The sequence below is a fragment of the Physeter macrocephalus genome, chromosome 19 (assembly GCF_002837175.3).
Source record: "Physeter macrocephalus isolate SW-GA chromosome 19, ASM283717v5, whole genome shotgun sequence".
Taxonomy (NCBI): domain Eukaryota; kingdom Metazoa; phylum Chordata; class Mammalia; order Artiodactyla; family Physeteridae; genus Physeter; species Physeter macrocephalus.
In genome coordinates this window covers 28,217,082-28,232,031 of record NC_041232.1, presented here as the reverse complement: position 1 = coordinate 28,232,031, position 14,950 = coordinate 28,217,082, and the positions used below count along the sequence as shown (strand labels likewise).

The 14,950-nt window shown below is 45.0% G+C and overlaps 1 long non-coding RNA gene across 1 annotated transcript in view; it reads left to right on the top strand.

The window, feature by feature from the left end:
- Window positions 1-14,950, top strand: part of LOC114484394 (uncharacterized) — a 30,228-nt gene that overhangs the window by 7,744 nt on the left and 7,534 nt on the right. The window contains exon 2 of the long non-coding RNA XR_003677240.1: window positions 13,739-13,844. This is a non-coding gene — a long non-coding RNA (uncharacterized lncRNA). The remainder of the gene's footprint in view (window positions 1-13,738; window positions 13,845-14,950) is intronic.

The following is a 14,950-nucleotide window of genomic DNA, read 5'->3' as shown; positions in this document are numbered from 1 at the left end:
AGCGGCTGGGCCCGTGAGCCGTGGCCGCTGGGCCTGAGCATCCGGAGCCTGTGCTCCGCAACGGGAGAGGCCACAACAGTGAGAGGCCCGCGTACCACAAAAAAAAAAAAAAAAAAAAAAACACTGAAGGAAAAAAATTCTTATTCTTCAAAACCCTTCAAAAGCTCTGTATTGCCTTAGGATAAAGTCCAGACTCCTAAACAGAATTTCTAGGGCTCGTCATGAGCCGGCCTCCAGCCGTGACTTCATCTCTCATCCCTAGCACGTTGCACCCGGCTTCAGGCTCTGGCAGAGAAAGCTATTTCTGGGGCCTCCCGTCAGGCCTTTGAGTCTTAGGACACGTGCTCTCTGTCTCCCTCCCCAGGGTAACTTGTGCTCTTTCTTCAGAGATCAGCAGAGGCATCACTTCCTGCAGAAGCCTTCCCTGAACACCTCCCTTCTACCTGCTACAGAATCATCACAGATTGAGGGTTAAGGACAGAGGCTGTAAACTGGCCACCTAACCCCTCTACAACATCACTATCTTCCCTGTAAAATGTGGATGATATTAATTCCTATCTAATGAATGTTGCAAGAGTTTAATGAGATTATTAAGCCCTTAGAACACTGCCTGCAGTGTAAGCAGAGACTTGATAAATGCACACAGGCAATATCCCAGCTGCACAAGCCACTTTCTCCTTTGCTCTGTCTCCAGGGAGAGGAGGCTGGGATAGTTACTCAAGCCTCTTGTGTTGGGCTCTTGGGGCCCATGTCTTTGCCCACAATGTGCTCCCAGGTGAAATGTCTCTCTTCCCAACCCCACCCACCCGAACCCCACCCATTCCCCAGAGCCCTGTCCCACACAGTCCTGCCTCCCCCATGACCATGCTGGCCTTCACTTGTGATCCCTCTGTTGGGAGCTCCTACAGCAGTATCTGTCTACTAATGACAACAGTCATCTCCGATCACTGAGCATCAACAGTGCACCCAACACTATAACGTATGATGGATGTTTGAGGTCAACTTCATCCTCTCAGAGGCTCATAAAGGCTGAGCTGTGATGACCTCCTCTTGAGCAGGTGAGGAAATCAGGCTTGGGGAAGTTCTCAAGATCCACCCTCACTCCATGGCATCCCCTGCTACCCATCCTGCCTACCTCACTGGTTATAATTGTGGGTTTACTCCTCCCGTCCCCAGTAGAATGAAAGTGCCATGGTGTCAGAGAAGGACCATCTTATTCACTGAAGCGTCCTGGGGAAATGGAATATAGAGCCGAGAGATTCCGGAGCTGGGTAGACGTGATGCGCAGGAGGAAGGCAGGGTGGCCGAGAAAGAGGGCGGGGAAGGCAGACTCAGGAGGGCCAGGATCTGGGAGCTAGAGTTGCCTTTCCTTGAGCTTCTGTGGTCTGTAACTTTGGGGAAGAGGTGAGAGAAGATATCCCAATTTTCTGGTCCGGGAAGAGGTCTAAGGTGGGAGCCAGACCCTGAGAGGGATTTGAGGGCAAGTTGCTAATTTGGAAGGTCACCCCAGGGGAGTAGGTGAAGTGAAGCCAGGAAGGGAAAGAAGCTAGTAGAAGAAGCTCCAAGGAGCAGATGACTCAGTGGGCACCTTCTCACGGAGGTCCCCTGCATGGCCAGTTAGACTTGGGATCAGCAGAATCCTAGCCCACTAAGTGTTTACATGGCCCACGAGCTGAGAATAGTCTTTACATTTTTAAATGGTTGAAAGATAATGGAAAGAAGAAAAATGGTTTATGACACATGGAAGTTATTGAAAGTCACACATCAGTGGCCACAAATGGTTTTCTCTGCAGACAGCCACGCCCATTTGTTTACATACTTTCCATGGCTGTTTGTCCTCCACACCAGCAGGGGGCAATGGTTACAATAGAAGCCATATGGCCCTCAGACTAAAATACTTACCACCTGAATTCACAAGAAAGCTTGCTGACCCTGGTGGAGACCTCGCTGCAGCATTGTCCCACCCACAGGGCAAGGGACTCCTCACTGGCATTGCCTGAGGGCTGTTCCCCAGGTTTGTAACTCCCAGCAGGCCCAGCCTGCCCCTTGGCCATCATCCTCCTGCAGCCTGAGAAGGTTTCCGGCAGAGTCACAGGTGCTTAGCGTAAGAAGCCGTTCGCATATTTGGAAAACGGTGAGTGCCACGGGGGTTTGGGTGGGGTGGGGAACTTCAGCTCCAGGGGCATCTTCTCCAAATGGGAATGGAATCCTCCAGGCTCGTTTGTTGGGCGTCAAGTGTGGCGTGGGGGTGACATAGGGAGGAGTAAACCTCCTAAGACAATTGGTGGATAAAGGAAAGATTTGTTATAAAGTATCCAGAGTTTCTCTAGAGAGGGAAGAGTGGACCAGTCCGCTATTGAGGTGAGCGTGTGCTTGTATCACCGTCTATCGGTGAACAAGGTGAGGCTGTGAGCCCACACAGGAGCAGAGTCTTAGCAGCAAGCTTGGTACACGCAAGAAAGTGTGGGGAAGGCAGGCTCCAGGAGGGCCAGGGTCTGGAGCTGCCCTGAGAGTTGCTTTGCCTTAAAATTCTGTTTTCTGTAACCTCAGGGGAAGGAGGAACAGAAGAGAATAGAATTTACCAGTCTGGGAAGAGGTCTAGAAACAAGTATCCAAATTGATGCCTGAAGCTATGAAGAGCAGTTGGTGTTCTCATATTCACTCAGTCTTTGAAGGTCAATGGGAACATCTTCATTCTTGGAAGGAGATGAGGGAGGGTCCCCCCAAGGGGATTAAAATGACCGGTTAGTAAGCAAGGGTGCTGGGGCCAGAGCCTGCACCTCCGGTTTCTTGCCCTGTGCGTGTCGCTCTGTATGTATCTCCTCTCCGTCATCCAACTCCATGGAGTGTGTCTCAGATGACATTGGGGACGTCAGTTACTTTCTAGGTTTGGGGGTGGGGGGAGTTGGGGCAGAATTCCAGTCAATCAGAAAAAGAGAAACAATCTAATAGAACAACAGCAAAAAGTGAACAAAGGAGAGAAAAAGGAAAATCAGATAAGATGAAATAGAAATGGCCAATAAATACATTAAATTAAATTGTATGCTCACCTTAATTAGGAATAGCTTTGTCCCTAGATTTCTATAATTGCGGAGGTCATGGATCAGAGCCTGGGTTCATTGTTTTCATCAAGGAGAGGATTCTAGGGTTCTTGAGAGAGCAGGAAACACCTACTTCTCTTTCTCTGGAAAGAAAAGGTGGAGATGGGGAGGAGGATTTTGATGGAGAGCATGATCTGAATTGCCCTTTCTTAAAACAGATTTTTTTTTTCCTTTCAAAGAAGTTCCTGACTTGTTTTTCTACTTAGGGGACGTGGTGGTGAATGTCCACAGTGGATTAGGGAGATGGTGCTGTGAACCAGATATGTGATAACATTGATAATATTGCAGTCGATATTTTATCAAAACAATATGTGCCTTAAAATTCTGATAAGTGGTAGAGAAGCAGCTGAAGAGATGATGTGCCCTCCTTTTTTTTTTTTTTTTTGCGGTACGCAGGCCTCTCACTGTTGTGGCCTCTCCCGTTGCGGAGCACAGGCTCCGGACGGGCAGGCCCAGCGGCCATGGCTCATGGGCCCAGCCGCTCCGCAGCACGTGGGATCTTCCCAGACCGGGGCACGAACCCGTATCCCCTGCATCGGCAGGTGAGCTCTCAACCATTGCGCCAACAGGGAAGCCCCGAGATGTGCCCTCTTTAGAACCATGAGAGAGGGCCCTGGGGCCATTCCCTTTTCTGTGCAAGTACAAGTCCTTCGGAGCTTTAAAGCCAAGGTTCCTTGAGAAAGAGCAAAGTGGATTGGGTTCCTCTTCTCTAAAGAAGATCTCAAGCAGGGTCCGAGTGCCCTGTGGTCCCTTTGGAAGTGTGTAAAATTTCTGATCCCTTCAAGACCTCCACTCCCTCTGATTCAGAGATCATGAATAGGAGTCTTCAGTGGGGTCGCTTATGAGATTAAGACTAATACAGCTCTTCTCTGCCTAATTTTGTTCTGACACTGGAACCTTGTATAAACCCATGACCTTGGCACAGCAAATTCAGGCCCCCTGGATGGGTCTTTTCTGTGTTTGTGCATGCCCTGGCAGCCTTCCTAGACTCTAACAGGTAATGTGAAAGCCCTTCCGCTCTTGACTAGATGCCTCAGGTTTCCAAGGAGCCAGAGCATGCCCATGATTGTCAGAAAGCTCTGTAGCTTGTTGCTGGTTTGATGACAAGAGCCTTGTGTAGATGACATGGAAGAATCAGATGCAGTTGTGATTTGCAAGATGATGCCATGAGTTAAGAGCTGCTTTCTGTGTCCCCATTACTTAGACTAGGGGACGTGACTCTTTTCAGTCAATCACATCTGAATTTTTGAGCTTTATAGAACAAAAAGCGTAGAAGCTGCATCTGCTTTTTTTTAAGATTAACACTTTTTAGAATATAAAAGTAAAACATATTGAAAACTTCTGTTGTAACAAAATATATCCTAAAACAGAATTGAAAGACAAATGACAAGTTGAGGGAAATATTTGCAACAGTTATGACAGACACATATTAATACTGAGAATATGTAAAGAATGCCTTCTAGTCAATCAGAAAAAGACAAACAATCTCCTAGAAAAAAATGAATGAAGGAACAAAAAAGGAAAATCAGAGAGGGTGAAATAGAAATGGCCAATAAATGTATTAAATAATGCTCACCTTCACTAGGAATATGGAAATGAAACTGTACAAAACGAGATACCATTTTCCCCCATCATAATGCAAAAAAATTTAAGTTTTCTAAAATTAATAGTTGGTGAAAGGTGTGGGTAAAGGATAGTCCCATGATTGCTGGTGGGAACGTAAATGAGAACATTAGAGGATAATTTGACAGAACTACACCTAAAACGAGCCTGCCCTCATGGCCCAACCATTCTACTCTTGGAATTTACCCTAAAGAAACACTTATTATGCAGAGGTTACCAGTTTCCCCCATATGTGTTCCCTACTGCTTATGTAGTAACAGAATCTCTAGCTGCCTGGGTAAGACTACATTTCCCAGCTGCTCATGAAGCTGAGTGTGACCATGTGACCAAGGTCCAGCCAGTAGGATGTGAGAAGAGACTGCAGTTTTTAGGACATGCTCTCCAAGGGGCGGAGTGTGCCCTCGGTTTCTCCTTTGCCCCCTCTCTGCTGGCTGGAATGCAGACAAGGGATGATTCATTTCGGACCATGCACATGAGGACCACACCTTAGGGACTCAGACAAGAAAGAAGGTAGTACGGGACTCTATCAGCCCTAGACTTTTTACATTCCTACTGTTATATGAGAGAAAAAGATGCTTCTGTTTTGTTCCACTATAATGGCGTCAGCTGAACCTGAATTCTAACTAATACACACGCACCTGTTTTAATATGTCACGTACAAAGATGTGCATTGTAGCTGTTCTTACAGTAGCAAAATTTGGAAAAAAATAAACCAAATGTCCATCAGTGTGAGACTGGCTAAGTAAATCATGTGTAGTGAGTTGACTGTTGACCTTCCAAAACAACACGTCCATACCCTAGCCCTCAGAACCTGTGAATATGATCTTATCTGGAAGAAGGTTCTTTGCAGATGTAATAAATTAAGGATCTAAACATGAGATCATTCTGGGTTACTTAATTTAAGATGACCCCTAAACCTAATGACCAGTGTCTTTAATAAGAGAAGAGAAGGGGCAATGAGAGAGACACACACACAAAGGAGAGACAAGGTAAGGACAGAGGCAGAGATGGAGTGATGTGTCCGCAAGCCATGGACACCAAGCAATGCTGATGGCCACCAGATGCTGAAGAAACAAGGGACCAGTTGTCCCCGAGAACCTTTGGAGAGAGTGTGGCCCTACCAGCACCTTGATTTCAGACTTCTAGACTTCAGAACAGTGAGAACAACTTCTGTTGTTTCAAGCAACCGAGTTTCTGGTGATTTCTTACAGCAGCCCAAAGAAAATAGTACACCCTGGTATTTCAGGCTCTGACCTCCAGAACTGTAAGAGGATATGTTTGTGTTGTTTTAAGACAGTAATTTTGTTGTAATTTGTCACAGAAGCCATAGGAAACTAACCCACTTCTCTGCCCTGGCTCCCATCAGTGCTGGCCAAGAGCAGCGCGCTGTTTTGGAGGAGCAGTGGCATGTGTTAACTCTGCACATCTGAGTTGTGGTATGTTTGCCTCATTAGAGACAGGGTGGCCTAATCTTCCCTTGACCAGCCCTCGCAAGGAAAACAGACTCTCTTCGGGCTCCCCTGCTACTGAAAACTTCATTAAAGAATTCTTGGGGGCTTCCCTGGTGGCACAGTGGTTGAGAGTCCGCCTGCCAATGCAGGGGACAAGGGTTCGTGCCCCGGTCCGGGAAGATCCCACGTGCCGCGGAGCGGCTGGGCCCATGAGCCGTGGCCGCTGAGCCCGCGCGTCCGGAGCCTGTGCTCCGCAACGGGAGAGGCCACACCAGTGAGAGGCCCGCATACCGCAAAAAAAAAAATAAATAAATAAATAAAAAATAAATAAAAAAGTTAAAAAAAAAAAGAATTCTTGGAAGTCCAGGCAGTCCCTTTGAAGAATAAGAAAGTCTCTGAATTTCAAGATTTTGCCTGATGATGAATCTTGAGATGTTAGCTATGATGAGAATGAAGACGTTCCCTCTTCTTCCAAATCTGAATTCTAAGTGTGCTTGAGCCATTTCAGCTCAGGCTCTGGGAAGCCAGAGCGAGAGGAGGGTGAGAACAGAACGGCCCAATTCTACTGTATATGATACCCAGCCAGGTAAGACATTGTAAAGCCCTGCAGTCATCACTAGCTGCTTTAAAACTCAGACATAGGGCTTTCCTGGTGGCGCAGTGGTTAAGAATCTGCCTGCCAACGCAAGGGACAGAGGTTCGAGCCCTGGTCCGGGAAGATCCCACATGCCGCAGAGCAACCAAGTCCATGTGCCACAACTACTGAGCCGACGTTCTAGAGCCCGCAAGCCACAACTACTGAAGCCCGTGTGCCTAGAGCCCGTGCTTCGCAGCAAGAGAAGCCACGACAATGAGAAGCCCGCGCACCACAACGAAGAGTAACCTCCACTCACCACAACTAAAGAAAGCCTGCACACAGCAATGAAGACCCAACACAGCCAGAAATAAACACAAATAAATAAATAAGTGTATTTTTTTTTTTAAAAACTCAGACATAATTGCTTGAGGAGCTCTTCTTCCCAAAGGATAGGAACTCCCCCTCACCCATCATCTCCCTCATGACCTGGAGGTCAGGAATGCTGTCATCTCTCCACCACGACATGGACATGCTAGGGGATCAGAGGAAGCATAGCCGGCCGGGGCCATCCACTGGTGACACAAAGCTTCCTGTTGTACACCTCCCAGGAGATAAGAGAGAAGCTCATGTCCACTGCAGAAGCAAGAGGAAAATTCTGTCTCTATGCACCCTCTTTAAACATCCACATCTTCTCCAGCCGATGTTCTCTCCCACCTTTTCATAAATTAGAGTTCTGTTCTTTTTCCTCTGGAATAATGGGACAGTGTTTCTAAACCTACTTCTGGTCAGAACAGTTCCTTTCTGTTTGGGGTCTGCAGTGTGGACTACTGGTTGTTTATTCATCCCTCCTTCTACCCTTTCTCCATAGTAAACAGCCCTGGAATGACTTGCAGTCCAGTGGTCTACTAGAGCCTGCTGGTACCAGCTCACAAGAACCAATGATTAGATTTTCAAGAGTTTTGTAAACCAGTTGTTAAAGCTTAGTAGCTTGAAATTGGCCATGGTGGGAATATGTACACCACAGACCGCATACCGCAAAAAAAAAAATAAATAAATAAATAAAAAATAAATAAAAAAGTTAAAAAAAAAAAGAATTCTTGGAAGTCCAGGCAGTCCCTTTGAAGAATAAGAAAGTCTCTGAATTTCAAGATTTTGCCTGATGATGAATCTTGAGATGTTAGCTATGATGAGAATGAAGACGTTCCCTCTTCTTCCAAATCTGAATTCTAAGTGTGCTTGAGCCATTTCAGCTCAGGCTCTGGGAAGCCAGAGCGAGAGGAGGGTGAGAACAGAACGGCCCAATTCTACTGTATATGATACCCAGCCAGGTAAGACATTGTAAAGCCCTGCAGTCATCACTAGCTGCTTTAAAACTCAGACATAGGGCTTTCCTGGTGGCGCAGTGGTTAAGAATCTGCCTGCCAACGCAAGGGACAGAGGTTCGAGCCCTGGTCCGGGAAGATCCCACATGCCGCAGAGCAACCAAGTCCATGTGCCACAACTACTGAGCCGACGTTCTAGAGCCCGCAAGCCACAACTACTGAAGCCCGTGTGCCTAGAGCCCGTGCTTCGCAGCAAGAGAAGCCACGACAATGAGAAGCCCGCGCACCACAACGAAGAGTAACCTCCACTCACCACAACTAAAGAAAGCCTGCACACAGCAATGAAGACCCAACACAGCCAGAAATAAACACAAATAAATAAATAAGTGTATTTTTTTTTTTAAAAACTCAGACATAATTGCTTGAGGAGCTCTTCTTCCCAAAGGATAGGAACTCCCCCTCACCCATCATCTCCCTCATGACCTGGAGGTCAGGAATGCTGTCATCTCTCCACCACGACATGGACATGCTAGGGGATCAGAGGAAGCATAGCCGGCCGGGGCCATCCACTGGTGACACAAAGCTTCCTGTTGTACACCTCCCAGGAGATAAGAGAGAAGCTCATGTCCACTGCAGAAGCAAGAGGAAAATTCTGTCTCTATGCACCCTCTTTAAACATCCACATCTTCTCCAGCCGATGTTCTCTCCCACCTTTTCATAAATTAGAGTTCTGTTCTTTTTCCTCTGGAATAATGGGACAGTGTTTCTAAACCTACTTCTGGTCACAACAGTTCCTTTCTGTTTGGGGTCTGCAGTGTGGACTACTGGTTGTTTATTCATCCCTCCTTCTACCCTTTCTCCATAGTAAACAGCCCTGGAATGACTTGCAGTCCAGTGGTCTACTAGAGCCTGCTGGTACCAGCTCACAAGAACCAATGATTAGATTTTCAAGAGTTTTGTAAACCAGTTGTTAAAGCTTAGTAGCTTGAAATTGGCCATGGTGGGAATATGTACACCACAGAAATGAGCAAATGCTACAAGCAGGATTTTTTTTTCTTTCCTTCTTTCTTTTTTAAAGAGGCAGGGGGATGTAAAGTTGGCTGACCAGAACACCACTGGGGGCGAATATGCAACTAAAGACTGCATTTGCCAGCCTCCTTTGTAGTAAGATGTCTCTAAGGGGTCAATGAGATATAGGAGGAAGTGTTGTGTGGGACTTGCAGAACAATTCTTAGAAGGGAGAGTTCCCCCTTTCTCATTATTGTTGCCTGAACTATGAATATGATGACTGGAACTCCAGCAGCCATGTTGTACCATGAGTTCAAGGCAAACTAGAAGGAACCTTGTCCCTAATGACTTGAAGCTGTCAAACCAGTGCTGGTTATTTAACTCCAGAGCAAAAGTAAACTTCTAACTTTTTAAAGCCACTTTTTATTTGGGGGTTTTCTATTATATATAGCAACATCTACTCCTAATTGTAGGACCCAGATGAAAGTAAATTTCTCATCAAGCAGATACATGATATTTCCTGTGCAATACCACAGTGGCTCACAGATATTGCTGCTTGACTACATCATGCTCTTCCTTATATGGGCTTCAGCTGCCACATACCTTGCCCTCCTCAAACCTGCCTTCCCACAAAATGGCCACTAATAGTTTTTTTTCTTAATGTTTACATTTGACAAATGATTAAAGTCTATCACAAGTCCTGGATTCTCCTGGAAATTTCACACCACAGCAACTGGCTGGTGCATTCTGCCATTGGACAGTGTCCTGATGGCCAGAGCTAAGCCTAGACTCAGCTCACCAGGAGTCTGTGTGGGGAGGAGGGGGTACTTGGCAGGGGTGATCAACTCAGGCAAATTTAGGGCCGAGCGCCAATGAAAAAGGACTAGGGAAGGAGGAAATATCTGTTAAATGGGGAATAACAGTGATGCAGATGAACAGCTTTTCCTGTCTGATTTTATATAGGCTGTGCTATTTTAGGACCAGAACACAGGCTGTACCATCCTATTTTTAAACAGTGGGTTAATGTGATTAAAATGTAGTCTGTTTATTGTGTAATTGGGAGATTGTTTTTTTTTTTCTGTATTAACTTAATCAACAAGCTCTTGGGTATTATAAGCATAACCTCTAAGTTTACAAAACAAGTCCTGTGAAATAAATGTAGCCTACTTCTCTACTGAATAATCACAGAAATCACCCGCAGAGACAGACACCTACTCTTAAAGTGTGTCAACGTGTCATTCCAGGACAGTGGTTTTTAAAATTTGTATTTAATGCCTTTTTTTGGTTACAACTCTATTAGAGAAAGAATGAAATGAGGGAAATGCCTCTTTTGTTCTTGTTGATTAGGCTAATTTAATCTTCTGGTCAATTATAAAAAATTTTTTTGCTATTTTAATGAGGTAAAAATGAAGGTGATCTAGCTGTGTAAATCTGAGTAGAATTGCAATATTGTGTTTCAAATGTAGTATATAGAAAAGTATGCATTTGAAGCCAGAGCAAATGCTTATTATTACAAAGGTAATAGGCAGCTGAAATGTCTTTGAGTTATTGCTTATATTCACTGATTCCTGAATGGAATTAATATCTCTTGCCTTTCATATCTTGCTGTGGGCGTGCCCTGCTGTTTAACTTGAAGTTTCTTAATTGAGATCAATTCTCTCCCTTTGCACAGGGCAGGGTCTCTACCTCCAAGGAACTGCCAGGGTCAAAGGTGGTGTAGACCACATAAGTCCTCACCCCCTCCTGCTTTCCAACACTATTAGACAATTTGCTGAGCTAAATTAAGATGTCTTTTTTAAAAGAAGGGGACAGATATTTTATATGTTTAGAAGAAACATCTATTTTTCTATTTCTGTGTTTACTTCTTTAGCAGAATTTTACATAGAAATAATTTTTTAACTTAATTCTAGAAACAATCACACCTGCTAATAAATCGTTATTTGATTCCCTGGAATCTTTTTTTTTAAATTATTGAAGTATAGTTCATTTACAATGTTGTGTTAATTACTGCTATACAGCAAAGTAATTCCGTTATACATATATGTATATATATACATTCTTTTTTTAATATTCTTTTCCATTATGGTTTATCACAGGATACTGAATATAGTTCCCTGTGCTGTACAGTAGGACCTTGTTGTTTATCCATTCTCTCTATAAAAGCTCACATCTGCTCACCCCAACCTCCCACTCCGTCCTCCCCCAACCCCCTCCCCCTTGGCAACCCCCAGTCTGTCCTCTATGTCCGTGATTCTGTTTCTCTTTCATAGATAGATTCATTTGTGTCATATTTTAGATTCCACATATAAGTGGTATCATATAATATGTCTTTCTCTTTCTGACTTACTTCACTTCGTATGATAATCTCTAGTTGCATCCATTTGTTGCTGCAAATGGCATTATTTCATTCTTTTTATGGCTGAGTAATATTCCATTGTATATATGTACCACATCTTTTTTATCCATTCATCTGTCAATGGACATTTAGGTAGTTTCCATGTCTTGGCTATTGTAAATAATGCTGCTATGAACATAGGGGTGCATGTATCTTTTTGAATTATAGTTTTGTCTGGACATATGCCCAGGAGTGGGATTGTTGGATCATATGACAATTGGTTGTTTTTTGTTGTTGTTTTTGTTTTTTTATTTTATTTTTGGCTGCATTGGGTCTTCATTGCAGTGCGTGGACTTCTCATTGCGGTGGCTTCTCTTGTTGCAGAGCACGGGCTCTATGGTGCGCTGGCTTCAGTAGTTGGGGTGCATGGGCTTAGAGTGGTGCACGGGCTTAGTTGCTCCACAGCATGTGGGATCTTCCCGGACCGGGGCACGAACCCGTGTCCCCTGCATCGGCAGGTGGACTCTCAACCACTGCGCCACCAGGGAAGCCCTGTAGACTTTTTAATGATGGCCATTCTGACCAGCGTGAGGTGGTACCTCATTGTAGTTTTGATTTGCATTCCTCTAAAAATTAGTGATGTTGAGCATCTTTTCATGTGCCTATTGGCTCTGTATGTCTTCTTTGGAGAAATGTCCATTTATGTCTTCTGCCCATTTTTCGATTGGGTTGTTTGTTTTTTGTTGTTGTTGAGTTGTATAAGCTGTTTGTATATTTTGGGAATTAAGCCCTTGTTGGTCGCATCATTTGCAAATATTTTCTCCCATTCTGTAGGTTGTCTTTTCGTTTTCTTTATGGTTTCCTTTGCTGTGCAAAAGCTTATAAGTTTGATTAGGTCCTATTTGTTTGTTTTCATTTTTATTTCTATTGCTTTGGGAGATTGACCTAAGAAAACATTGATACGATTCATGTCAGAGAATGTTTTGCCTGTGCTCTCTGCTAGTAGTTTTATGGTGTCATGTCTTATGTTTAAGTCTTTAAGCCATTTTGAGTTTATTTTTGTGTAGGGTGTGAGGGTGTGTTCTAACTGCATTGACTTACATGTGGCTGTCCAACTTTCCCAACACCACTTGCCGAAGAGACTGTCTTTTTCCCATTGTATATTCTTGCCTCCTTCGTCGAACATTAATTGACCGTAGGTGTGTGGGTTTATTTCTGGGCTCTGATCCCTGGAGTCTCTTAAAAGCAATTAATATTATGAACAATATTTTTAGAAATAAAATTATAAATTATCAGTGTCAATTAAAATTTTTCCCTGTGGTTGCTTTCTTTCAAAGTTAGATTTAGCATTAAAAAGTTCTATTGGGCTTCCCTGGTGGTGCAGTGGTTGAGAATCCGCCTGCCGATGCAGGGGACACGGGTTCATGCCCTGGTCCAGGAAGATCCCACATGCCGCGGAGCGGCTGGGCCCGTGAGCCATGGCCGCTGAGCCTGTGCGTCCGGAGCCTGTGCTCCGCAACGGGAGCGGCCACAGCAGTGAGAGGCCCGCGTACCACAAAAAAAAAAAAAAAAAAAAAAAAAGTTCTATTGACATTGAGTTTAATATAAAGGTAAATTTTTAAAGATATTTTTAGATATAAGGAAAAAAAAGTAGCAGCCCTTTGGGAATGTACCTGGTTTACGCTCAGACTCATCAAATTGGAAGTTTGGCTTTTAGACAACCCAGTGGATTAAAAGCCAGGAGGACTGGGTTTCCGGTTCCAGCACTCATTGTAATGAGAGCCATCCCACTAGCAGTAAGTCTTCAGGCCTCATCCCTTTCCCCAAACTGAACCAAACCTCACCTTGTCTCTGCAGCTAATGCCCCTGCCATGGGCCTCACAGCCCTGCTGTGGGCAACACAGGAGATATTTGGAGAAATTTGAAACAAACCCTCCAAGTGTTTTTTATTCAGCCTGGAATAAAAGGGTAACTGACCCAAGAGGCCCCAAGTTTTTGTTTGCTTATTTGTTTGTTTGTTTAAAGCAGGAACCTTAAGCAGGAAAGCCATAGATCCAAGTGATTCTGAGACGGCAAAGCCCTACATTACTCATCATCTCTTCTTCTGAAAGACAGATAAGAAGGTTAGGAAGGATCCACATGCAAGTTACCATAAAATAGAAATTAAATCTATACTGATTCTTTAGCTTGTCGTCATAACGTTGGCTTTTTACCTGTTTACTTAAAAAAGCAAAGAGCGTTGCTGTTTTGTTGAAAGCTTTGTTGAACTAGTCCCAAGGACTCTTGGTGTAGGATCTTGAGATTCTGGGTATTTGTTACAGGAACCGTGACATCGTGCTGTAGAGGATCTGGTCACACGGAGGTCACTTTGGCCCATGCAGAGATGGAGGCAAGCAAAGTGCAGCGAGGTCTGAGTGCTATGATCAGGTAAGTGCCCTGTGACTGGAAAGAAGGCCCTCTGACTTGTATATGTGATAGTAGAGGGCATCAATACTTTTCTTTTTTTTTTCTTTATTTATTTTCTTTATTTTTTTTTGGCTGCATTGGGTCTTCGTTGCCGTGCACGGGCTTTCTCTAGTTGCGGCGAGCGGAGGGCTACCCTTCGTTGCGGTGCGCGGGCTTCTCATCGTGGTGGCTTCTCTTGTTGCGGAGCACAGGCTCTAGGCACGCAGGCTTCAGTAATCGCAGCACGTGGGCTCAGTAGTTGTGGCGCGCGGGCTTAGTTGCTCCATGGCATGTGGGATCTTCCCGGACCAGGGCTCGAACCCGTGTCCCCTGCGTTGGCAGGTGGATTCTTAACCACTGCGCCACCAGGGAAGCCCAATACTTTTCTTATAATACAGAATAGTACAAGGAGAAAATGAAATACTTATACAAAAGAAGTGAAACAGGATGAACAGATAAGGGAAAATAAAATAGCAGTTGCTTTTCATAGGGGAAAAAAAACATGTAGAAAGACACACGAGCCATGTAGAGTAGATGGTAATGGGCAGTATGATGGGAGGGGAAGCTACTTCAGAAAGGAAGGAAAAGTCCCCAAGATTGAGGAGAAGAATCAAGAAGAGCCGTCTCAGCGTGCTCGGGAAGGACCGTATAGGTCGCCAGGGTTCGCGGTAGGGGAGGAGGCGGCGGAAGGGGGAACAAGGACAGGGGAGAACCTGGCAGGAGTAGGAGTGGTTTAGCATTCTTGTGACCGCCGAGGTGAGGTCCACCAGGAGCCGACACAACTGGAGTTTGACACAATGAAACACCTTGAGTCAGAGTCTAAATTGGACCTGACTACGGGGCCCTCTCATTATGTAAATGGACTACAATGAGGGGAGCCGCAGAGATCCAAGTAAACAGCAATCACAGGCACTCGGCTGGGTCCAGTTAAGTCCACCAGGGGGCCCGTCTGGGGAGGCTTTCAGTAGTAGCCTGTCCCTCAGGTGAAGGAGGGGGAAGGATTTGACTTTTTTTTTTTTTTTTTTTTTTTGCGGTACACGGGCCTCTCACTGTTGTGGCCTCTCCCGTTGCGGAGCACAGGCTCCGAA